Below are 26,090 nucleotides of genomic sequence, written 5' to 3' on the forward strand. Positions count from 1 at the left end.
TGAGCCGTTTGTATATTTAGGATATTAACTCCTAGTTGGTTAGATCATTAGCAAATATTTTTTCCTAGTCCATAAGTTGTCTTTTTGTTTTGTTGCTGGTTTCTTTTGCTGTACAAATGTTTTTCATCTTAGTTAAGTCTCATTTAAAAATTTTTGCTTTTATTTCTTTTGCCTCATAGCTTCTGTTTTTATCATGGTAAAAGATTTTCCGAATTTGAAATCTTTTTCAGAAAAAAAGGTTGAATGGTACAGGGGAGGGGAACAGAGCTGAATAAAAGAAAAGACTGTTCTAGAGCAGTAGAGTAACTGAGTATTCCCAATCCACAACTAATCGCAAAGTGGACCTCAGTCTGCCCGAAAGCCACTCCCTTGGGAGATATTTGTGCCAGTGAAGAACTCTTTGACGGGTCTTGAATCTAATCCTTGAGTGGATAGATGAGTGAAGAATGAGTCAGAAAAGCACCGGGAGCCTGAAGGGAGAGTTATGAGATTCAAAAGTTATAGCTGTAGTTCTACTATGTGGACCCCAGGGCAAATCTGCCTTTTTGGAACTTATTTCCTTGCTTCTAAAATGAGGATAAGGAGAACTTCCCTGGTGGTCCAGTGGTTGGGACTCCATGCTTCCAGTGCAGGGGGTGTGGGTTTGATCCCTGCTCGGAGAACCAAGATCCCACATGCCGCATGTCAGAGAACCAAGATCCCACATGCCGCATGGTGCGGCCAAAGAAAGTAACCCCCCCCCCCCTCCCCAAAATAAAACTGCTTAAAATAAAATGGAGATAAGTATTTCTTTGCAGGAGGTTGTGAGATCTATTGAGAGGATGCCTCTGTATGTGTCTTTATGAGTATTACAACTTTGTGCAAAAGAAACTTCTTGAGTCTTTCCACTGTAGCTTACTTTGTAACTTTCTGTGTGTTTTCCAGGTAACCAATTAACTTTCAGTCAGTAGAGTTGCCTGCTTTTCCTCCAGTGGGTCTTTCCCCCATGGCAGAGCAGTTGAAGTAGGTGTCTGTGCTCCTCTGCCAGCCCTGGAAGTTTCTTAGTGGACCTATGTTGGGGAGGGGAGCGTCCATGCCTGTGGGGGCTTTTTGGACAGTTAACAGTCAAATCCTGGTATCTGATGTTCCCTGGGGTCTCAGTGGCATAGACACCTGAGAAAACAGACTTGACCATGATAATCCTGTCACATCTGACCACTGACAAAGAGCCTGAGTTTCTCCTGGTTCAATGTTCCCCAAACCTGGATGATCCAGGAGGTGAGCTGGAAATTATCTGGACCTCCCTCCCACTAGCACTGAGTCATGAGCAGCCAGAATATCCTCCTGTCCCAGGGCTAGATGTGACCTGGGGTCAGGATTGTTCTTATTTCAGTTTCCTTTCCTCTCTTAATCATTTCCAGGCAGCCCTCTCTCTGACATGAGGAATATGGCCTCTGTTTATGGAACTTGTGGACAGGCTTAGATTTCGGGATCCTAGGCCACTCGTCATCAGGTTGATGACACCCAATCATGGATCTACGCAAATGCCAAGCAAATTGCAGAGGAACTTGCATTTGCAGCTAGAATGTTGCAGCTCGAGTTGCTGCTATCTCAGTACCTGGGAGCTCCTCTGGACACGGGGCAAGCCTGGCTGGCTGCTCAGGACTTTGTGAGCTGCATGTTCTGGTCTTAAAACGAGGACAGCAATCTTTGTCCACCTCTGCCCAGGGTTTGCCGCAAAGATCAAATGAGATACTGGCTGGTGTGAGGAAGCACTTTTGAAATGTCAGGAGTGATTCAGAGCATGAGCTGAGCGCTCTGTGCTGTACATTAAGTTCCCACTAGCTCTATATTTTACCCATGGTAGCATATTTATGGGGCTTCCTAGGTGACTCGGGTGGTAAAGAGCCTGCCTGCCAGTGCAGGAGATATAAGAGACGTGGGTTCAATCCCTGGGTTGGGAAGATGCCCTGGAGAAGAAAGTGGTTACCCAATCCAGTATTCTTGCCTGGAGAATCCCATGGACAGAGGAGCCTAGAGCGCTACAGTCCACGGGGTGGCAAACAGTCAGACATGACTGAAGCAACTTATCAGTGTACAAATGTCAATCCCAATCTTCCAATTCATTTCACCCTTCCCTTCCTGTCTGCATCCACATGTCTGTCATCTACATCTGCATCTCTCTTCCTGCCCTGAAAATAGGTTCATCTGTACCATTTTTCTAGATGTCACATATATGATATTTGTTTTTCTCTTTCTGACTTACATATAGCTGACTCACTTCATCGTACAACAGAAACTAACATAATATTGTAAAGCAGTTATATTCCAATAGAAACATACTCAAACACTTAGAGAAACATCTTATGGTTAACAAGGGAAAAAGCTGGGGGGCTGGGAAGAAGGCATAAATTAGGACATTGGGATGAACATCTATACCCTAATAAATATAAAACAGATTATCAACAGGGGAATACTATATGGCATAGGGAACACTACTTAGCACACTGTAATAATTTACATGGGAAAATAATCCAATAAAGAATAAATACATGTATCTGTACAACTAAATAATGTTGCTATACACCTAAAACAAGCACAACATTGTAAATCAACTATGTCAACAACAGCTTGTGCTCATTCATGTCTGACTCTTTGCAACCCTTTGGACTGTAGCCAGCCAGGCTCCTCTGTCCATGAAATTTTCCAGGCAAGAATACTAGAGTGGGTAGCCACCCCCATCTCTAGGGGATCCCCGTCCAGGGATTGAACCCATGTCTTCTGCTTCTCCTGCATTCACAGGCAGATTCTTTACCACCAAGCCACCTGAGAAGCCCCATAACTATACTCTAATATAAAATAAAAGTTTAATTAAAGAAAAAAGAGTAGTACAATGTAAAGTCTTTTCCTTCCTGCCCTGTAAGAGGGATACTTGGGGAAAGAGAAGCAATGACGCCCGTCAGATTCTACTATTGTGAAATTTGGTGGATATTGTCAGGTTCCTAGGGTATAGCTGGGTCACCTTGGCTGTCCCCCAAACCTTTGGGAGCTATACTCAACTTGATGGCAAGCAATTAGTTGGGGAGACACAGAAGGAAGTGGCTTAAGCAAGTTGGCTTTTAAGCACACCTGGAAGTTATTCCTGTTGCTGGGCCAGGGGTGGGATTCCTGATGCTTTTTTCTTTTCCTTTCCGGGCAGTCTTTGGGTATACAAATGTTTCTTTAGGGGCCTGGAGGATGGGGTGGTAAGAACCCAGCATGGAGGCAGCCCAGTGTCTGAGTTATTCGTGTCCTAGTCTAGAGAGAACTAATAGCTTTTAAGGATGGGCAGCTGGTTTGTGTGTTACTGGCCACTCCACGTACCTGCCCTTAATCCTGTTTCCAGAAAAGGGACAATTTCTCTGCTCCCAGAAAGTACCAGAGAGGCACCATTCCCTGGGTTGGCTCAGGGGTGTGTCTCAAAATAATGTCTTGGCATTATTTTATGTGCTGGATTGGGCCAAAATCTACCAAGTTGCCTTTTCTTCATGTATTCAAAAGGATATGAAATCCATGTTTGAGGTTTATTAACACTCATTCATCATGGACCATTTGGCAAGAGTTTTTATCCAAGAATGATTTCCTGCCTGGGGATGAGGCCCATCCAAGGCAGTGGATTTTACCCCTTGTTCTGCTCATCTTGCTGGGCGACCTGAGCTAAACTACTTATTCTTTCTGTTACCCATAACTTCAGTCTTGAAAAAGGATGTCCTTTTAATTTTAAAAACAAAAATGAAACAAAACCCCAAACTCTCTAATCTTCCAAAAAAGAAAAAAAAATGTGCCTTTTGAAAAGAGGAAATTACTTTTTATTAGGTGTAAAAACCAACAAAAAAGCTCCCAACATCCCCAAAGTCCTGGGAGTTGCCATGAACCGCTGACCCCATTCCGTTAGGTTGGCAAACAGTCTCTCCCCAGCCCACCATCCAAGCAAAATGTTGAGCTTGTGCCATGAAACAGCCTCGTCTCCCGTCACATCCAGAGATGTTTCTGTATCCTCCCCAGGGTGCCGGCATAGTCTTGTGTAAGGGACATTGTAGTCTTGTGTAAGGGACGTTCATTGGTATGTTGATAAAATATGCTGGAGTGGACCTTGAGGGACAATCGTGTAATCACATCATTTGAGAAACGAGGAAACTGCAGTTCAGAAAGGGAGCCATTTGCCAGTTCTGTGTGGGTTTATTGGAAGATCTGAGGCTGGAACCTCATCCTTCAGAGCAGTATGGGCTCCACCCATGAAGTCCCTAGAGACTTAAGAAGGATATTCCCAGTGGCAGCCACAGCCATTGCTTACCTAACATTAGGTGTGTTTCCCTACATCCCCCAGTAGTCAGCTTGGGGATTCGTGAATAGGTCTGGCCAATGGACTCTCGGCAGGCCTCCAGAAAATTTGACAAGAAGCAAACTTTTGTTGTGTTAAGCCACTGAGATTTCTGAGTCATCTTTGTTATCGTGGCATAACCTAACTTATCCTGACCTACAGACTTATCAACTTGGGAAAGTTGTCCCAGGAAAACTGACTCTTTGAAGGCGGTATAAGGTCTCATCCAAAGGGTGATGTCTTTTGTCACCTGGGAGGTGGTAGAGTAGACTAGTTTTGAGACAAACATTGCTTTTACAGGCTTGGGAATCTGGCTGCTAGAGTGTGTCCATCAGATCCATCACTTGTTAGCTGTTTGACTTTTGAGTCCCTTACCTAACCGTACTTCCTCAGTTCCTCCTCTGTAAAGTGGAAATGTTAACAATGACTCTATCATTGACTTGCTGGGAAGGTTAGATGAGGTAGCGTATGGGAAGCCCTTATCATAGTGCCTACCGCAGAGTGAGCTTTCAGTATGTTAGCTCATGTTATTTACTGAACATAAGTACTCTGTAAATATTACTGTACTGAACTTTTCATGCTATAGGAGTGAACTGACTGTCTTCAGGGTACTTGTTGTGTATCACAAGACAGTCAGTAAACAGCAGCTAGATGCGTATCTACGTAAGACAAACCTTAGTTGAAAAGCATGGAAAATATGGGTTCTCTGGGTCCCATTCCTTTTTGAAAAAGATAAATTTAAATGGACTAATTGCTCTTTTAAAAATAATTTAGTTTACTTATTGACTTTTGGCTGTGCTGGGTCTTCATTGCCCGCCGGGCTTTTCTCCAGTTGCGCCGAGTTGGGGGCTGCTCTCCAGCTGCGGTTTGGGGGCCTCTCTGTGGGGGCTTCTCTTGTGCGCACGGGCTCTGGGGTGCCTGGTTCTCAGGAGTCGTGGCTGCCGGCTCAGTGGTTGCATTCCCAGGCTCTAGAGCGAGCACAGGCCCCATAGCTGTGGCGCCTGGGCTTCGATGCTCCTTGGCATGTGGGATCTTCCCAGATCAGGGATCCAACCCGTGTCTCCTGCATTGGCAGGCAGTTTCTTCACCACTCAGTCACCAGGGAAGCCCTGGGTCCCGTTTTTGGAAGATCTGCACTAGGGGGTCCAAATAACAACCTCTTTCGCTGACATTGTCACTCGGTATCTGAGGTGTCCAGGATGATGCTGGAGGATCTGTCATAGAAAAACCAATTCCATGTCAGTATTCACCAACCTTTGCTTTTACCAAAAGAGTGGTATTTGAACTTGGGTTATGTGACAGCCAATATGAGAAGAAGATTTCAAAATACCTAAGGGCTATGGTTGAAATTAATGAGTACTCTTCTCTGGGGGGAAAAAAATTCTTACAAGGGAAAAATAATAAAACACTACATAAAACTCTGGTTCCAAATAAATGGATCACATACCCTGGCTCTACTAAATGCCTCCAGAAATATTTATTTATTAAAAAGCATCAACTACTCTACTGCTGTGAGGCAGGGGTTGGTCTGGGAGCTGGGGCAGGAATGCAGGGGTTAGGACCGCCAGTTCATTGTACCTTGCATGTTTTTTGGGACAGCCTGTGCTCTGTTTTCTAGCACTTCCCCTGGCCAACACGCCCATCAGAATGACTCTTAGGAATCGTTACTCTTGGTTTTAGTTATTTTCTGCAGGATGAAAAGGAAGGAAAAACAAAACAAATCAGAAATACCCTGGGTCTTAATTTCTGGAGTGGAGATTGTGACCTGCGGAAGATTTTCCTTTGTTTCTGTCTTGTTCTATCACAAACTTGAAATCACTCCAAAGGGAGGAATGGGTTTTCAGTTCCTCTTGTATGTAGGGTAATTCTTTTTATAAATAGGAAAAGCCCAGTTGTGACTAATGACCCACGTGGGATTATTCCTCCTTACCCTCCCCAGCCATATCCTCTGTCTTGTGAGCCAACTTGTCAGAAATAGTAAAACCTGGGCATTTCCATCAGATTAAAGACAATCTGTTTATGAGATGGGCTTTGCATGTGTCTTCCTGCCTCAGTTTCTTTCTGAGAGGTTATTTTCTGAGGTTATATATCTGAGAGGTAGCCATATGAAAAATGGCTACCCTTTGGGGAAGGTTGTTAGAAGATATATCTGAAATGGGAAAAATGTCATAAAGATGAGAAAATAGTGCATTCTAGAACATTTTCAGTTTCATGGTATCATTTGATGTTGATAGCATCTCTGTGAGTTGAGGGGAATAGACATTTTATTTATTAATTTTGTTTTGAAATAGACATTTTAATTCTGATCTTCTGGACAAAAAAAAGGGAAGCAGGGAGCGAGCACCTAAGGAACATAGGAAATCAATTGCAAAGTCAGGACCAGAACCTAGTGCGATGCTCCAAGTGACAGTAGGGAACACATGGCTCTTTCTAGAATCTCGGGAGACTTTGGCTTAGTTCCCGGTCTGCCACAGAATGGGAGTGTGACTTCTAACAGATCACTTAAAATTCTTGACCCACCATTCTTTTTGTTTATGCAATGATAGGGTAGATGAATGCCCCCCTCCGTATTTCTTTCCACCCTATAAAGTGGTTTCAAATGGGTGTACATGTGGGGATTGAAGGCATTACTGGGGAGTAACACACGGCAACGCCCAGAAGAATGGAAAACCCAGTTATCATGCCTGGAAGAGGCTGGGATCTGCATTTTCTATCTTTTCAAGATTCTTGGCCTCTGAGAGATGCTCATCATGCTAGGTGTGGACAAGATGGTGTTGACCAAAAGCAGAAAGAGGAGTAATGCTTTTGTATCTTACCCATTTCCAGTGGATATACCAGAGCTGGAGAATGAAAGGGGCCATTAGAAGTAGGGATTGTTTATTTATTTGTTTTCACGTGTGTGGCATGTGCATTTATTACAATAGGAATTGACAAATCAAGAGTTCTAATAACAACTTTGTAAATAAACCAAATTGTTTGTTTGAGCCTAACTCCCCCAAAGTTATACTTCTGGAGAAGGGAATTAACAGGTACAAACTATTATGTATAAAGTAAGTTGCAAGGATATAGTGTACAACATGAGGAATACAGCCAATATTTTATAATGACTGTAAATGGAGTATAACCTTTAAAAATTTTGAAACACTGTATTGTACACCTGTAGCATATAATACTGTACATAAATATACTTTAATAAAAAAATGTTATACTTTTCAGAGGTAAGGTAAGGGTTTTGTTAAGCAATATGTGCATGACTGTTTCTTCCATTTTAATGCAAATTAGTGACTATTTCAAAATAGTGTATTGGCTTGGCTGGGTGACCAGAAAGGACCCTGCATTTGGCAGGAGGAAATTCAGATGGCACACAAGGCTTACTTCCATTGTGGGAACAGAATGGAAGCACTGAGGGACTCATTTTTTTTCCCCTTAATAAATGCTAATATCTGTCTTGTTGGCAGACGTTTATCTTCCCCTGGATCTCCTTGAACCTTTGGGAAATACTGAGATGATATAACAAAGGACATGTCCTCCAAAGATAAGTGCCTGCTTTTTAATAAAGAACTGCTGTCAAGCAAAATGGTGGAACGAAAATAGCATGAAAGGGTCCACAGAGGAATTTCTCTTTTGTTTTGGTTGGCACTGTGAAGCTGGCGCGAAGGATGAGGGTCTTCTGTGTCCAGGGTGGGGCAGAGGAGAGGCCACAGAACAGAGTCAAGGCTAGCTGGGCACTTGTCTGCTTATGGCTGTGTGAGCTTGGGTACGTCATGCTTCTCACTAAGCCTCAGCATACTCAACCGTACAATGAAGGGTTGGAGAAATGGTGTTCAGTTTCCTACAAGGAAATCTTGAATCCCTATGCAGCTCATTGACATTGCTGTTTTTTTTTTTTCACCAGATACTCCTTCCTATCATCCCTCAATGATTCCCCTTCTGGGATAAACTCATAACCTCTCAGAAAGGCTTCCCCAGGAGGGTTGGGTAATGGTGCCTGCACAGCTTTGAAAATGGGGTACATTCTCCTTTACCTCTGGCCTTTGAGTAGGTCCTTTTTTAAAAAAGTTATATGTCAAAATAATGTTTTTCTTTGTTTTTTCTTTTTTATTTTTTGGCTGTGCCCCAGGGCATGTGGGATTTTAGTTCCTCAACCTGGGATGAAATTGTGTCCCCCTGCAGTGGAAACTTGGAGCCCTAACCAGTGAATCAGTGAGCCTCCGAGAATTCCCCATTGAGCAGGTTCTTGCTTGGAGCAGGGAGTCGCTGAAATCTCTGGTTGCAGATATTCAAGAGGGCTCAGAAGCATTTGAATGATCTCAGTAATTGGTTAACAAATTAAAACCAAAGAAAACTGACCCCCTGGTCCTCACCCTAGTTCCAGGGAATCCCTAGGGGTGGTGCTTGAAATCTATATATTTAAATAAGTTCTGCAGGTGGGGGTCAACTGCCATCTTAAATCATCTCTTAGGTTCTCTTCTGAGATACAAAATGTTTTTAACAGACTTCCCAATGTTGAGGTGAGGAGGGACTAGCCAAAAAGTTGACTACCACCCAGTCTTGCCAACTTATCTCACACTTTAAGCTGATTTCTCAGAGCCTTTCACCACACCAGCACTGACTTGCCTGGTCTCTGTGATCATGCCCCACATCAAATGTCATTTGCCCTCCTTTTGGATTTTTCAAGTTGACCCACTTTTTGTTGTTGTTTATATCAGCTCAAGTCCTCTTCCTGCAAAATACCATCTTTGTTCACCCAGCCCAAATTTAGTATCCTATTTTATACCCCCTCTGAAATCCATTCTCTGTTCCACTAACCAATATGGTAGCCACAAGCCATGTGTGGTTGTGGCTGAGCACATAAAATATGCTTGGTACAGTCACACACTGTCTTTCTCTGTGCATGCTTTGCTGAGCTCAGTCAGGCTTGTAAGCCTGCCTTCTGGAGCGAGAGCTCATAGAGGACAAGTGTCCAGGGCAGATCTTTTTTGTGGCATCTTCCTTGGTGTTAAGCACAATACTGTCACAAAGAGGAGCATGCAGTGGTCCTTTCTCCTGGGACCAGCTGACCCATCTACAGGACCAGAAGTCAAACTTGTAAGAAGGCTGTTGGTGGCTGAATGGAGACGGGGGTGACAGGTGGAGATAGCTAGGAAGGTGAGACACTTGCCTTTATCGTGTCCAAAGACACATATGTTTACTGCCTGAATGATAGCCCAGGGCATGCCTCATTCTCCTCCTGGCAACTGCCACCCTTGCCTTTCCCTCATAGAGGCACATGACGACCCTCTTCCCCTGCAAGGATGATGTTGATATTTGTTGACCTTCCCATGACTTAAAAGAAGGTGAAGGTCGATCCTAAATATTGTGATTTAGCACATGGTTAATTAAGTACATTGGTTCTGATCTGCATTGTCTGCCATGGTAGCCGCTAGCAACAGGTGGCTATTGAAATTTGGGTGAATTAAAATGAAACAAAAATTTAAAATTTTGTCATCCAGGTGCTCCAAGTACATCTCACATATGGCTTGTGGCTACCATATTGCATAGTGGAACTCAGAACTCTTCAAACATTGCAAAAATTTCTATTGGACAGTGCTGTTATAGACTGGGTTCAAACCTCTGCTCATATGCTATGTGATTTTGAATAAACTGCCTAGTTGTTTGGTGTCTCAGTTCACTCATTTATAAAGTGAAGAAAATAATAGTACCAACCTCACACAATTGTTGAGGTTCAAATGAGATAATCCATATAAATGGTGTGGCAGAAACATAACACTCAAAATTAGCTGTTAAACAACAACATGGCTTCTCAGGCTGGCTCTATTGTTTCAGAGACCTCTCTCCCCACCACAAAGGGTGACTTTGGTGCCAAACATTGGGAGCTTCTCAACACACACTCATTATATGTACAAAGTGTGAACCCCTATGAGAACAAAGGGCTCCGTGGACAGAGAGTGAGGAGGTTACTTGGCACAGCTAATCCTGTTGAGTCAAGACTGAGTTTTCTCTGCCTACGTGCAGTAACTTGGATCTCCCTTTGAACCAGAGGACATTTGATGCTTTCACCTTTGCTGAAAGGACAGAAATTTCCCTGATTGTGGGCGTTCAGCCAAGGGTGAGCACGTCTTGACCCTCTCCGGGTTCTCTCTCTCTCTTTTTCCCCCACACTGAAAGCATATTCCCTCTGAAGAGGAAGTTTGTTTTCTGTGTCCTGGAAATGTCAGGCTCCCCAGAGGGCTAAAGGGTGGACCTGTCTCAGTGAAATGTCTCTTCCTCTGATGCAGTGGGTGACCCCCTGCTTTCTTGAATGACATCAGCCGAGCGGTAATCAAAGTACTCATGCCTGACTCACCACGGGCTGTGGAGAATTGACTTCCAGCATAGCGGGGTGGGGGTGCGGTGGAGGAAATGGCCCTTGGCATGTGAATGACTTCTTGACTTTTGACTCAGACCTCAATTGTGCTCAGGCCTCCGCAGTCCCCTGCTTTCCCTGAGCATCTGTTTATTGCCTTGAAGCTTCTTGATTTAATTCTTTGCCTGGTTTACAGTAAGCCCACCCTGGGTTTCACAGGTCACTGCAGAAGAGCTGAGCAGTTTGCATCAGCGGGGAGCCAGAATGCCAGGACGCTTTGCAGAGTGTGCCCTGAGGCTGGTCTTTGCATTGTAAGTTCTCATCAGTACACAGGAGCTGGAGTCCATCAGCTGATTCATTTTGGCATTTGGTCATGAATTACATGAGGGAGAAAAGGCAGTGTTTGAGACTTCAGGGGCTGATCTAGCATGAGGGAGCTAACCTTAACTTACTTCCAGAAGCACAGAGATATTAGCTATTTCCCAGCCTCTGAGCCATCTAGTCTCCCTCGTAATTATAACTCATTGTTCCTCTGACTCTCTTTTCCATAGGACAGTGTCTGGGGGTGGACTTGTCCCAGGGCAGGGCTTCCAGAAGCAGTCCTAGAGAGGGCTCAGACATGTGCTCTAAGATTTTCTCAGAGCTTCTTAAAGTCTGACTGATGAATTGTCTGAGAGCCAAACCGAGATGAGCAAAAGTGAAAATTCATTTACCGTTGGGCCTCTTTCTCTGCTGAAACCATGGAGTGCTCACCACCTCATCCATCATCGTAATGCAGCACTCAAAATAACTTGCCTCTTGCTTTCTAGAGCGTAGCGAGATGGGCCTTTTCACTCTCGGGTACACTTCCTTCTAGATATTGTTTTTTTAGGGAAACTTTTTATATAATGTCAAAGTTCTAGCAAAGTTGCATAAATATATACCTTTCCTTATTGATTCTTTCACTGTTGACAGTTTTTCCCATTTTCTATTTTGCTCCATCATGTCTGCCTCTCTCCCCCTCTCTTTCCATCTTTATTTTTCTGTTTTTTTTTCCCCTTGAACTTTTGAAAGTAAATTAGAAACACTGTGCCTTTTTCCTCCTAAATACTTGTGTGTATTTTCTAAAAAAAGGGATATTCTCTTACATAAGTACAGTGTAGTTACTAGAAAATGCATGAAGTTTTTAAAGACAGCAAATGTTCTCTGAACCTTTCTTAAAGAGTGTGTGCTCAGTTGCTCAGTCATGTCCAGCTCTTTACCACCCCATGGACTGTAGCCCGACAGGCTCCTCCATCCATGGGATTCTCCAGGCAAGAATACTGGAGTGGGTTGCCATGCCCTTCTCCAGGGCATGTTCCCAACCCGGGGATCGAACCCAGGTCTCCCGTATTGCAGGCAGATTCTTTACGGTCTGAGCCACCAGGGAAGCCCATACTTAAAGGTGTGTTACTGTCAACAAAACAAAGCTACCCACCTTCCCCGAATCTCCAGACACACGTGTATTAAGGCCATTCTGTGTATATGCTGGGGTGTTGGAAGTAGTAAATGGTATAAGGAAAGATTAGAAAGAGTCCCTGTCCTAGCTGAGGAAATAAGATGGATGAAAAGTTTAAAAAATCAGTGAAAGATTTAAAAAGAGCCTATTAATTTGTTAAATCCAATTATGTTTTCTTTGGGAAAAATAATTTAAAATACCCTTGAAATCACCATGAAAAAATGGTAAGTGCAACATGAAAATAATTGTTTAAACTTTATTTTTAGGCCATATAAATTATTTAGCTAATAGCAAAATTGGAGACCGATTTTGAGATAATTCACAGTAAAGTTTTGATTGGATTGAATTTTTTCATACTTCAATCAAGTTAGGGTATTGAGCAAAAAATTATTGTTTTAGTAGACAAAGTCTTCAGTTGCAAAAGCAGAGGAAATCTGTACTAAAACTCATTTGTAATCTTTAAGCATTAAAGGATTATAGAAAGTTTGACTATGTCCTATTTATTTTTGCAACACTTCCTAGCTCTGTACCAGGCACATGCAAGATAATTGATAGACTTTATGTGATGAAAAGCAATGGATCAGGAGACATAGAACATGAATGCGTATCCCAGGGGCAAGAGTCTTGGATTATTCATTTTTATCTCCAGAAGAAAAGATGCTGCCATAGGATTAGAATCCAGTGGAACTGTATATATTTTTTAGTTAAATTTTTCAACATATCTCCCTTATTTAGTGAAAATGTGAAGAAAAGATGTCTGGGGAAGGTTTTGTACTCACTATTGCCAAGACTCATATGCTGAGTGTCCTGACCCACCTGTAGGCCTGGGATGTAAGCAGTAGGAATGAATTATTATTGTTATTTTTTGGGTGCACCATGTGGGATCTTAGTTCTCTGACCAGGAATTGAACCCATGCCCCCTGCATTGGGAGTGTGGTGTTTTAACCACTGGACTCCCAGGGAAGTCCAGGAATGTGTTATATGAAGCTAAGATAGTTTGAACCTCATAGACTATAGCCCACCAGGCTCTTCTGTCTGTGGGATTTTCCAGGTAAAAATACTGGAGTGGGTTGCCATTTCCTCCTCCAGGGGATCTTCCTGACATGTCACAACAATCAAAGATCCCACATGCCACAGGCACAGTGAAAATAAGTAAATATCTAAAGAAATGTAGATGGAGGAAAACATATAATTACATTGGGTAGTCTCACTTTAAAACTATGACCTTGAATCTGAAGTGGACTTAATGCTGAGGAGCAATCTTATTCTTCACCCCTGGTTATCTCATTCTCTCACTTTTTCAGAATTTCTTCACAATCTGTCACAGTCTCATCCCACACACTCTCTCCCATGCTACTTAATTTTTAATTGAATTTTATCAAAGTAAATCATGTACATAGTTTAAAAGTCAATAAATAATATTAGACATATAATGAAAACCACAGTTCATTGCCAAATTTGTGTTCTTATTCTCATATTCTTGAGGTGATGCTTCCTTTTTTGTGGGGGGCGGGTTGCTCTTTGAGGCATATGGAACTTCCCTGACCAGAAATAGAATCTGCGCCCCCTGCAGTGGAAGTGCCAAGTCTTAACCACTGGACCACCAGTTCTTGTTTGTTTTGTTTCCTTCTCCCAGTGAAAATCCATGATTATATTAGTATTTCTTGTTTTATCAATGACATTGACTTTACACACACGCACACACATACACTTGTACATGCACACACATGTTTTTTCTCCCATCACTCCCTCTTTTCTCTAATATTGTTTTCTTAAAAGTTTTGGTTAAATCATTCCCCAGTGGTTACATTATTATTGCTGTGTAACTGGTATTCACAGCTGAGCTTCAACTATGCCAGGACACTGTTTCTTCCTTTTTTTTAAAAAATGAATTTTTTACTGAATTAATTATTGTCACTTTTTTATTCACCAAGTTTTATTTGTTCCAATCATTAATCTCTCCAACTTTCCTCTGAAACATATCAGAGAAGCTTCTCTGAATATTCTAGGTTTTCTATTGCTTTAAATTTTTCTTGAGAGCCTCCTTCAGGGAACCTCCCTCTCCTGTTCCAGTCCAGCTGGTTTCTCTCTGGCCTCCTGCAGAATTGTCATCCAGGGCCAGTCTTCATTACTATTTTGTGGGGTCCTTCATCTCTCTTATGTAAAGCCCTAAGATCCCACATTTTCCTTTCTTGCCTAAGTCTTTTCTGTGAGGTAGTGAATCATCCAGTAGTTTCCCAAGAAAGGTACCTGGGAAGACAATTTTGGGGGCATACTGAAAACAAAAAACATCTTTATTTTACCCATATACTTGATTGATACTTTGGTTGAATTGCTGTTGTTGTTTAGTCGTTAAGTTGTGTCTGACTCTTTGCAACACTATGGACTGTAGCCTGCCACCCTTCTCTGTCAGTGGGATTTCCCAGCCAGGAATATTGGAGTGGGTTGCCATTTCCTTCTCCAGGGGATCTTCCTGACCCAGGGATCGAACCCAAGTCTCCTGCCTTAGCAAATGGATTCTTTACCACTGAGTCACCAGGGAAGCCCATTGGCTGGATACTTAATTCTAAATGAGAATCAATTTTCTTTCCCATTTGGTGGTACTGCTACACTGTTTTCTAGCTACTAGTGTTGCTAATAAGAATTTTAATGATGTTGATACATGTCTTAAAAGTGTACCCATTATTACTCTCCACATAATTTTAGGTTCTTATTCCTGGTATTCAGAAAAGTGACATGATGGACATTTTCAGTCCTGGAACTTATTATTATTACAATTGTTGTTGTTCAGTCATGTCTGACTCTTTTTGACTCTCTGTTATTATTGTGTAATTGCTGCTCTTTTCCTCCTTTCTCTTTCTAGAATGCTTACTAGTTGGCCATTGTATGTCTGGATTGATCCTCCGTCTTCCTTATCTCACCAGTTTTCTCTCTCTTTCTATTTGTTCTACCTCTTGGGGTTATTTCCCTACATTTCCGCTGAATTAAATTTTCTTTCTTTTTTGTTTTGCTATTGTGCTTTAACTTCTCAAGAGCTCTTTCTTATGTTTTGAATATTCTCCTTTTTACAGTATAATGTTCTTGCATCATGGACCTAAGACTTCTTATTTTGTGGATGGTACCGATCATACAATGCTCCCTCTTAGTCTTGAGTACGACATGCAGAGAAATGAAAGCCAACTTGCTAAAGAAGGCATGCGCCCTTGTCCCTGGGGTTTGGTGTTCAGCACTGGGCATGAGGCGTAACTCAAACATTTGTTTTCATGACTGACTCCAGGGGAATATTTATCCCTGTCTCAGGATTGAAGGGAATTGTCCTCAAATGCTGGGTGGTGTCATGAAGGATTTAGAGAAGGACATGGCTTAGGTGAATGAGGAGGATGTGAGTGATGGGAGCACTTACGTAAATGTAAAAACAATTTGTCAAATCCTTTTCTCAGATAGCATGAGTTCAATAGATTTTTGCCTGATAAAGTGTCATTTTCCAATAGCACCCAGTATTCATTTCTTGCTCGTCTTCAGGTTTAAATTGTGGTTTCAGAGTTATTCAAGGATTAGCATAATATTTGCCAACAGTTGTTCATAGCAGCTGAAGAACATTTTGCAATTTTAAACAAAAATACTCTGAAATTTGTGTATATGTAGGTCTAGACGTAACATTGTGAAATGCGATACCAATCATTCATTGGCAACTGGATGGACGTTGAATTGGAAATAGGTTTACTTTTATGAAATATGTCAGAGTTAGATGTAATCGTACTTTCAAAAGATAAATAAAACCGAGTTTACATAAACCAGTTTGATTTGAACTTTGGTATTTTAAACTATAATAATTTGATTTTTTGTCTTTAAATTGTATTTGTTTTTTCTTCTGTTCTTTTATTTCTTTTTGTCTTTAAATTTTAATAGGTCATTTTGAATGCTTTAGAAGAAATAACTTTTGAAATGCATTATGACCACAGAAGAGCTTTCCTGGTGGCTCAGACAATAAAGAATCCACCTGCATTGTGGGAGACCAGGGTTCTATCCCTGAGTCGAACATCCCTGGGTTGAAAGGTGCTTCCCAGGTGATGCTAGTGGTAAAGATGCCAATGCAGGAGATGTAAGAGACATAGGTTCAATCCCTGAGTCAGGAAGATCCCATGAAGGAGGACATGGCGACCCACTTCAGTATTCTTGCCTGGAGAATCCCATGGACAGAGGAGCTTGGCGGGCTACAGTCCTTGGGGCCGCAAAGAGTTGGATGTGACTGAAGCGACTTACCATGCATGCACACATGAGCACAATAGCTTTTGACATTTACTTTATACTTTTATTGAAAATATATTAGAATTTTAGTTTTTGGTATCATTACTGTCAAGAGAATCTAAAACATGTAAAAATCTCAATTGGAAGAACAGTGGTTTTACTGATATGAGGGCAAGAAAAATAAATTTGTGGAATAAATAAGTAATAATTATGAATCAGGTATAATTTTTTTTTTTTTTTTTTTTACTGTTAATGGCTACCCGAACAATAGAATACCACACAAGGACAGTAATTCAATCATTGTTGCTATTTTTCTGATTTTCAGTCATTTAAAGTCCTAGCTTTATACAGAAGTTTTTTTTTTGTTTGGTTGTTTTGAGGATATATTCATCAAGATAAGAGGAGAGAACATTTTATTTAACAATTTGTTAGCTTGGTTAAAATTTTAAAATATTTAAAGACATGATGCATAGGACTTCATCTGTACTTCAGCCCCAGCCTTTTCATTTGAAGAAACTTAGAAAGCAGGCATCACTTTGCCAACAGAGGTCCATATAGTCAAAGCTATAGTTTTTCCAGTAGTCATGCACAGATGTGAGCTGGACCATCGAGAAGGCTGAGCACTGAAGAATTTATGCTTTTGAATTGTGGTTCTGGAGAAGACTCTTGAGAGTCCCTTGGACAGCAAGGAGATGAAATCTCCTTTAAGTCAATCTTAAGGGAGGTAAACCCTGAATATTCACTGGAAGGACCAATGCTGAAGCTGAAGGTCCAATACTTTGGTCACCTGATTCGAAGAACTGACACTTTGGAAAAGACTCTGATGCTGGGGAAGATTGAAGGCAAAAGGAGAAGAATGCAGCAGAGAATGAGATGGTTAGATGGCATCACTGACTTAACAGACATGCATGAGTTTGGGCAAACTCTGGGAGGTGGTGAAGGACAGGGAAGCCTGGCGTGCTGCAGTCCATGGGGTCAGAGTTGGACACGATGTGGTGACTGAACAGCAACAGAGTTCTCATCTGTTCTTGCCTGGAGAGTCCCATGGACAGAGGAGCTTGGCAGGGTCCCAAGGAATTTGACCCAACAGATGCGACTTGGCATGCACTCAGAGTTATTATTGTTGGGTTTAGGCCTAGAATTGAAGGTTATCGAGATTGTTACCTGGGCTCTTAGGTTCCCATCTTCCTTCCCCTGTTATCCACTCCTCTCCTTTAAAGTAGGATAGGAAGACAAAGACTATGAAAGTGTAAGATACTTTATGTTATTATTTTTTTAAAGAACAAGAGTCCTTCTTAGGGCTATGTTTTAAAAAACTGTTTGATTTGTTTATTTATTTTATTTGGCCACAGTGTACAGCATGTGGAATCTTAGTTGCTTGACCAGGGATTGAACACACACCCCCCATACCCACTGTCAGCCCCTGGACCACTGGGGAAGTCCCTATAATTTATAACAATCTATACGTGTAACTCTATGGCTGATTCATATCAATGTATGACAAAACCCACTGAAAAATAAAAAATTAAAAAAAAATTTATAACAATCTCTTGTTGAGGTAGCGAATATACATAAGACATTGTATATATATTCAGTTGCTTTTGGTGAGATGACGTACTCTAGTATTTTGAGATGAGATCAATGAAAATGATTAGCTCTTTGGCAATAGAGGTTACATAGAACTAATCTTTCTCTTTGAGTACTGTGCAAATTACAGAGTGTTTTTGGAAAAGATGAAATACTTGCAAGGCCTGGAGGATGGATAGGATTTCATTCACAGAATATTGGAGGTGTCTATGCTGGGAGTGCCATTGTGAACAAGATACAAGGGTGTGTGTATGTGTACCTGTGTGTTATGTGTGTGTGTATGAGTGTGATGCAGTGGCAGTGGGAGAAAGACTGAGAAAGATTTTAGCTTGGATGAACTGGATAGTGTGCTAGAGAAGAGTGGAGAATAAGATGGAGTAAAAGAGGGCCCCAGCTGATGCAAGACTTTGGGGAAAAAAAAACATCATTATCAGGTTACGTTATGAGCATGTGAAACAGAGAGGATGGTGGTGTCATTGGAAAATGGTGATTTATGGATCACTGTGAATTATTGTAACTACTTTCAATCAAGCAAAACAAAAGAGAATGATTAAGGCAGTGTCTATTTGCATGAAATTTGGTTTTAACATCTGGAAATCTCCAGAGAAAGCAGGAAGGAAAGTTACCCACTTCACAACCAGGCTCATTTTCTAAAGACAATTTTAAGAGCCAATTTTTTGGAGTGTCTTAGCTTAACTATAAAGAAAGCAAAGAGAAGCAGGAAGGGTGAGGGCCAGGAAAATTTGAGATGATTTTTCCCGTGTTATATAATGACATACAAAAAAAGTAGATAAGGGCATCAGTCAATCAATTTCTCTGATTTGGGGCCAAGTTGAAACCTCCTCTATTCTATTTGTTCATTTTAAAGAGCTTAACATTAACAAACTCAAATCCATTCAGTTCTTCTTTTATGCTCATAAGAAACTGCGACACCTATCAAAGAAAACCTTGTGATCAATTTTTGTTAAAATGAATACAGAAAGGAACTGGGGCAAATTAATCTCCAACACTGCTTCCTACCCCGTAGAAGGGTGTTGGGGAATGTTTAGGGAGAAAAGCTAGTTCACAGCTCTCCTGTTTTTACAAAGCAATAAATATTACCCTCATAGTTTGGGAATTATCCTGTATGTGCCTATCAGTGGAGTAACACAAGGCGTTCCAGGACTGACCTTAATATTAATTGGCTGTATGACTTTACAAAACTCATCTTTTGGGGAACCCCATTTTCTTATCCCAAACAAGAAGGTGTGCCTCAGGAGAAAGAAATAGAAAGTCAGAGGGAAGTAGGAAAGTGTAATTAAAAGAAAGAGTCTGGGTGCTAGGTGTGCTCGGTGCTATTGAGGTGTTGCTGGTTCTAAGATGAATATATGTGGAATCTAGAAAAACAGTACAGATGAACCTATTTCCTGGGCAGGACTAGGGACGCAGACACAGAGAGCGGGCATGTGGATGCGGTGGGGTTGGGGTTAGGGTGAGATGAATTGGGAGATTGGGATTGACATTCACAGACTGCCATGGGCAAAACAGACAGCTGGTGGAGCTTGCTGCTTAGCTCAGGGAGCTCTGCGTGGTGCTTGGCATTGGCCTGGAGGGGTGAGGTGGGGTGGGAAGGAGATTCAGCTATATACATATACGTGTAGCTGAACACTGCATATACATAGGGCCAATTCATTTCTTTTATGGCAGCAGCTAACACAGCACTGTAAAGCAACTATACTCCAATAAAAAGATGTCAGCTGATGAAGCAAGAAAATATATGTGTGTATACTAACCTGTCACACATATCTATGAATGTAAACATTTGTATCCATATTAAAGTGAAATTGAAAGTAAAGTCGCTCAGTTGTGTCTGACTCTCTGCGACCCCGTGATCTGTAGCCCACCAGGCTCCTCTGTCCATGGGATTCTCCAGGCAAGAATACTGGAGTGGGTTGCCATTTCCTTCTGCAGGGGATCTTCTCGACCCAGGGATCGAACGCAGGTCTCCCACATTGGAGGCAGATGCTTTAACCTCTGAGCCATCAGGGAAGCCCGTATTAAGCTAAGGGTAAATTCACACGGATTTCTCCAACTCTAATCTATTTCCAGGTGGATCATTCTAGTTTCCACCCCTTGATCATCTGTAACTTCCCACTCCCAACGGTGAGAACCTGGTTCCCACCGTCTGTCTCCATTAATTTAATTGTTCAGTTCTAGTACACATTTATAGTGGTATCAAAATGGTTAATCTGCACACCATGAAACAAGTTTATCAACTCGGGTACAGTGCTTATATAAGTTTCTTTTGCCTTTGATCTTAGAGGCTGAATCTTCAAAGTCTATAGTGTCAGCATCTTTTACCCCATCCCCTTCAATGAAATTGTTTCATATGTTTGTAGTACAGTTACACTGTTTTCATCATCTTATGTGTTCTATTCTGGTATCCCCAAAACTCCTAAATGATTTTTCAAGTTGGCATGCATCAATGCCCACCAGTATTTAAAGTTCTGTGAGTTTTCACAAATGCATGGTATCATGTATTCACCATTAAAATATCTTACAGAATAATTTCATCACCCTAAAAAAAAATTCCCTGTGCTTCACCATTCAACCCTGTCTTCTTCCCTCTGTACCCTGGAAAACACTGGTATATTTACCATCTCCATAGTTTTACCTTTTCCAGATTATCAAATAATTGGGTCTTAACACACTGGCTTATTATACTTAGCAGTATCTATTTGAGATTTCTCTATGCCTTTTTGCAACTTGATTGTTTCTTAAGTATTCCATTGTGTGGATATAGCAGGGTTTGTTTAACCTCTCATTTATTGAAGGAAATCTTAGTTGTTTGTTCACATTTTTTGGCAATTATGAATAAAGTTGCTATCAACATTCACTTGCAGGTTTGTGTGAACACTAAGTTTTCAAATCAACTTGGTGAAGATCCAGGAGTCCAGATCCTAGATCTGGGCTGTAACTTACGGTAAAAAATTGCCCAAATGTCTTTTAAAGTGGCTCTGTCATTTTGCATTCCCATAACAATAAATCCAATAAATATGTTACTTTTTCATTGATTTAAGAGAATTAAAAATGAAAATTTTGACTTTACTTGGACGTTAGTTCTCATGAGGGAAATAGGCCCACTTCCACAGAGTGTGTTCAGTGTTTTGGACACCATGATAGTGCTAAAAACACAAAGATGGTGCAGGCTTCAAACAACAGTGGTAATGGGAAACAGAAAGATGAAGAATGAATAAAACAGGGTGCCCAGCTGACTTTTAACAGTGTGCTTTGACCAGTGTGGGCCAGTGGGTCCAGTTATACTCAGGTTTTTTTGACACATGTATTGTTGGTCTGTGAAATCTGCAGCTGTTTAGGGCCAACCATAGGAAATGATGGAGAAGGCAATAGCACCCCACTCCAGTACTCTTGCCTGGAGAATCCCAGGGATGGCGGAGCCTGGTGGGCTGCGGTTCATGGGGTCACACAGAGTTGGACACAACTGAGCGACTTCACTTTCACTTTTCACTTTCCTGCATTGGAGAAGGCAATGGCAACCCACTCCAGTATTCTTGCCTGGAGAATCCCAGGGACGGCGGAGCCTGGTGGGCTGCCGTCTATGGGGTCACACAGAGTTGGACACGACTGAAGCGACTTAGCAGTAGGCATAGGAAATGAGCATCAGCATATTTTGATATCTGTTGTGAGTCCTGGAACCAATCTCCCTCAGATACCAAGGGAGGGACAGCATCAGTTTGTATTTTCTAGAGTTTTATATAAATGGAATTGTAGATTATATGTTCCCTTTTTGTCTACCTCCTTTGGCTCAGAATAGTTATTCTGAGATTTTCCATGTTGTGAGATCAATCGTTCATTCATTCTGATAGCTGCATAGTATCTCATTGCATGAGTATACCATCTTTTTTATCAGGATTTCTCGCTGCTCACTCTATCACCTGTCTGTTCTTGTGTAATGTCTACTTTATCCATTGAAACCCTTTGTTGTTGTTCAGTCATTCAGTCGTGTCTGACTCTTTGCAACTCCATGACTGCAGCAGGCCAGGCTTCCCTGTCCTTCACCATCTGCTAGAGCTTGCTCAAACTCATGTCCCATGAGTCGGTGATGCCATCCAAACATCTCATCCTCTGTCATCCCCTTCTCTCACCTTCAATCTTTCCCAGCATCAGGGTCTTTTCTAATGAGTTGGCTCTTTGCATCAGGTGGCCAAAGTATTGGAACTTCAGCTTCAGCATCAGTCCTTCCAATGAATATTCAGGATTGATTTCCTTTAGGATTGACTGGTTTGATCTCCTTGTAATCCAAGGAACTCTTAAGAGTCTTCTCCAACACCACAGTTCAAAAGCATAAATTCTTAGGCACTCAGCTAAAGTAATGTTTACTTTATCCTTTGAAACCCTTAGCATATATTAATTATATTTGGTTTACATTCCAAGTCTGATATTCTAATATCCCTATCATTCTGGTCCTAATTCTTTGTCTTTTCAAGTTGTGTGTGTTTTTTTTTTTTTTGTCCTTTGATATGGCTTTCTAATTTTTCTTGATAGTTGGACATGATGCATCAGGAAAATGGGACAAGTGTAAATAGGTCTTTGGTAATGTGGTGAGGTGTTGGGGGAAGGGAAGCATCCTATAGACCTATGATCAGGTCTCAGTCTTTTAATGGGCCTATGCTTATGACTGTGACCTTCACAAGTGTTTCTCAGTATTTTTCTCACCCTTAGGCAGGAAGAGATGGCTTTAGTAGGTTGCCACTGGGTATTTCCCTTCTTCCACCTGGAAAGCTAGAGTCGACTGTGTTGGGTATTTCACTTCTCCCAGGTCAGTTAGGCTCTAATAATAAGCTAAAGAATCTGCCTACCAATGTAGGAGACATGGGTTCTATCCTTGGGTCGGGAAGGTCCCCTGGAGAAGGAAATGGCAACTCACTCCAGTATTCTTGCTTGGAAAATCCCATGGGACAGAGGAACCTGGTGAGCTACAGTCCACAGCATTGCAAGGAGCTGGACACAACTGAGCGACTGAGCACACACGTACAATAAGCCAGCAGGTTAGCTTCTGATCACTAATTTCTTCTGAGAGCAGGCCTTATTAAGAAGAATGCTCTGGCATATTTAAAAATATTTCTTTCTTCCTTCCCCTGCTGGAAGCTTGAGGAAATTTTTTTTTTCTGACACTCTGAGAACCCAGTAGAGCTTGGTATGGCCAGTCTTAATGTTAGTGATTCTAGTGGGTGTTTAGTGGTATCTTACTGTGGTTTTAATTTGCATTTCCCTAGTTACTAATTGCATTGAGCATGTTTTCATGTGATCATTTGTCCTCCATATATCTTCTTTGGTGAAGTGTTTAAATCCTTTGCCCATTACTTTATTGGATGACTCTTATTATTGAGTTAGGAGAGTTTTAGGAATATGTATTTATATTCTAGGTGCAAGTCCTTTGAGGGATGTTGCTGTTCAGTTGCTAAGTCATTTCCAACTCTTTTGCAACCCATGGACTGTAGCCGGCAAGGCTCCTTTGTCTACGGAATTCTACAAGCAAGAATACTGGAGTGGGTTGTTATTTTCTTTTACAGGGGATCTTCCCAACCTAGGGATCGAACCCGCATCTCATGTCTCCTATATTGGCAGGCAGGTTCTTTACCACTAGCACCACAAGGAAAGCCCTTCCTAGAAAGATTCCAAGTTAAATTGTATGGGAAGCATTGTCAAATAAGTGATAAAACTTCCTAGGTATATTGTATGGGTAAATGTTACTAATATAAGTGTTCTAGAAGTTTTCTGGAATTCGTAAAAATTTGGTATGTCCTGGTAAAATCAGTCGTAATTGTAGTTATTATTTTAAAATGTGTGTCACAGCAGTAATCAAGTTTCTTTGTCAGTTGCATTGTGATCAGGCCTCTAACCATGCCCTTTAAGTCTTGTCATTCATAGGTGGTTACCATGTCACTCTGATGCCTTTCCAAAAATGCTTCATTTTCAAGAAGTTTTATGGAAGCATCTTTTTTCACAAGTACAGTTTTTTTTTTTTTTTAATAAACTTTAGATCATACCACTGACCTGGGTTAGAAACTGAGGAATATTAATGGGAAACCTGATGGTTTCATAAAATTGTTAACAAAAAAGATTAGTTACATAGGAATAAGTGAGCTGGTAAATATATAATTTTAAGGGTTTTTTTTTTGGTCTGAAATATTATTGTCTTTTAATTTTTATTCTCCAGATAGAAGAAAGTCTTTCCCCTTAATTTAATGGTGTCTATAGCAAATTAGTAAATTATATCTTTGCAAGCAGAATTGAAACATTTAAACATTTATCTTTTCTACTTGATCCCACCAGAAATCAAAAACTTAGGTTACCAGAAGTCTTATCAGATGAATAAGAAAGGTTACCACCTGACAGGTGTAGAAATCTCAAGATACATTGGGGACCTCGAGAAGAGAGAAATTCACTCAAATTTCTGATATCGTGGGCAGAATCTGTGGTAAACCCTTGACCTGGCTTTCTGGGCCTTTAAGAAACCTTTTAAAAGTTTACTCTGAGATTCCTTACAAAAATTTCCAGCAAAATAAATTTTTAAAAAGACTTATGATCAATTACACTTATGTAAGTAATCAGACCAGGTTTATTGAAACCAGACTGATTCTTCAAACAAATTAGTTATAATTTAACTGTATTTGATAGAAATGAGGGCAATTTTAGAGAGAAAAATTATATTTTGATGGATATTAAGTTCTATTATAATTAATTATCTTTGAGGTTTGATATTTACTGCCTGAAACTCACTTCCCAGATAGCTCCTTGTTGCTATGTTACATTATTATAAATTTTAGTTGAATTATTAAAAGAATGCTCTAAGCTTGTTTCTGAAGCTTATCACAGCAATCTATCTTTGGATGAAGATCAGATACTCCACCACCTGCAACCAGGAGATTATGTATACTGAAAAGAACATAATTTAAAGAACTGCCTCCAGCCTAGATGGAAAAACCTTTATTGGATACTCTTAACTAGCTCATGAAAAGTGAAACTGAAAGGATTTGACTCTTAGATTCATATTCCCCACCTAGAAAAGGCCCCTACCCTGGACTGGTTTACAGACAGGACTGCTGATTTCAAAGTCACCTTAAAATTACATTCAAACTGAGGAGGAAACCACACCCACACCAGATTAAGAAGATGTCCTCAGGAGTAGACAGCTGCACCAAGATTCTGGACCCGGCCTGTGTGATTGTTTATAGTATTTTCTTCATTTCTTGGGCTTTTGCATATGAATCAATTATTTCTTAGATCATGAGTGCAATCTAATGCAGAGTTTTAAAAGTCATTTAATTTGGGTTTGTGGTTAACCACCTATATCCAGTCTACTTTTCAGTTACTTCTCTGGCATTCTCCTTTCTAAGGTTCTCTCTGGATCGCCCTTAGGAAATTAATTCTAGAAGAAAGAAGTTATAGTTGCCTTTGGGCCACAATTGATAATACTAGATGGGACTTGTTCACTTGGCCAATCAGGCATTCTTGCTCTAACCATGGCCATAAATTTGAATTTTCTTTTCAAGTTACTCAAGCTCAATCAGAGTAATGAACTAACTTTTAGTGAAAGACTTCCTCAGTTATGGATTTATATAGATAATGCCGGGTCATGATGGTTTAAAGTTAAGGCCTCCCCATTATGTTGGGAACAATTAAAACATATTAAGGATAATCAGCCTAAGAACACTAGGAAATTGAGCTGAGTGCCTTATGAACAATGCCAATATATCACTTCCTTTAAAGACAGAAATTGTTTATGGAACAGACTAGGTCAGATGACCTGGAGATATATGGTGCTGCACCTAATGGAAGCTCTTACTTTAAATTCTTATTTATGACCTTACTAATCCTACTTGGTATATTACTTGTTATCTGCCCATTTTGCAAGGTTGTTCTTCCTTGCATTATCAAAATGTGTAACTGAGCCTATGACAAAATAAAGATTAGGTGACTTGAAATAATTGACCAAATATATAGTTCTACATGACTTCCTTGATAGTTAAGTTGGTAAAGAAGCTGCCCGCAATGCAGGAGACCCCGGTTCAATTCAATTCCTAGGTCAG

At 40.9% G+C, this 26,090-nt stretch overlaps 1 long non-coding RNA gene across 3 annotated transcripts in view; it reads left to right on the forward strand.

The window, feature by feature from the left end:
• Positions 1-17,910, forward strand: part of LOC136176740 (uncharacterized) — a 50,290-nt gene extending 32,380 nt beyond the window's left edge. For all 3 annotated transcript variants that reach the window (XR_010664618.1, XR_010664617.1, XR_010664619.1), the window contains one exon: positions 16,072-17,910. This is a non-coding gene — a long non-coding RNA (uncharacterized lncRNA). The remainder of the gene's footprint in view (positions 1-16,071) is intronic.
• The last annotated feature ends 8,180 nt before the right edge of the window (positions 17,911-26,090 follow it).

Source organism: Muntiacus reevesi, chromosome 10 (genome assembly GCF_963930625.1).
Source record: "Muntiacus reevesi chromosome 10, mMunRee1.1, whole genome shotgun sequence".
NCBI lineage: Eukaryota > Metazoa > Chordata > Mammalia > Artiodactyla > Cervidae > Muntiacus > Muntiacus reevesi.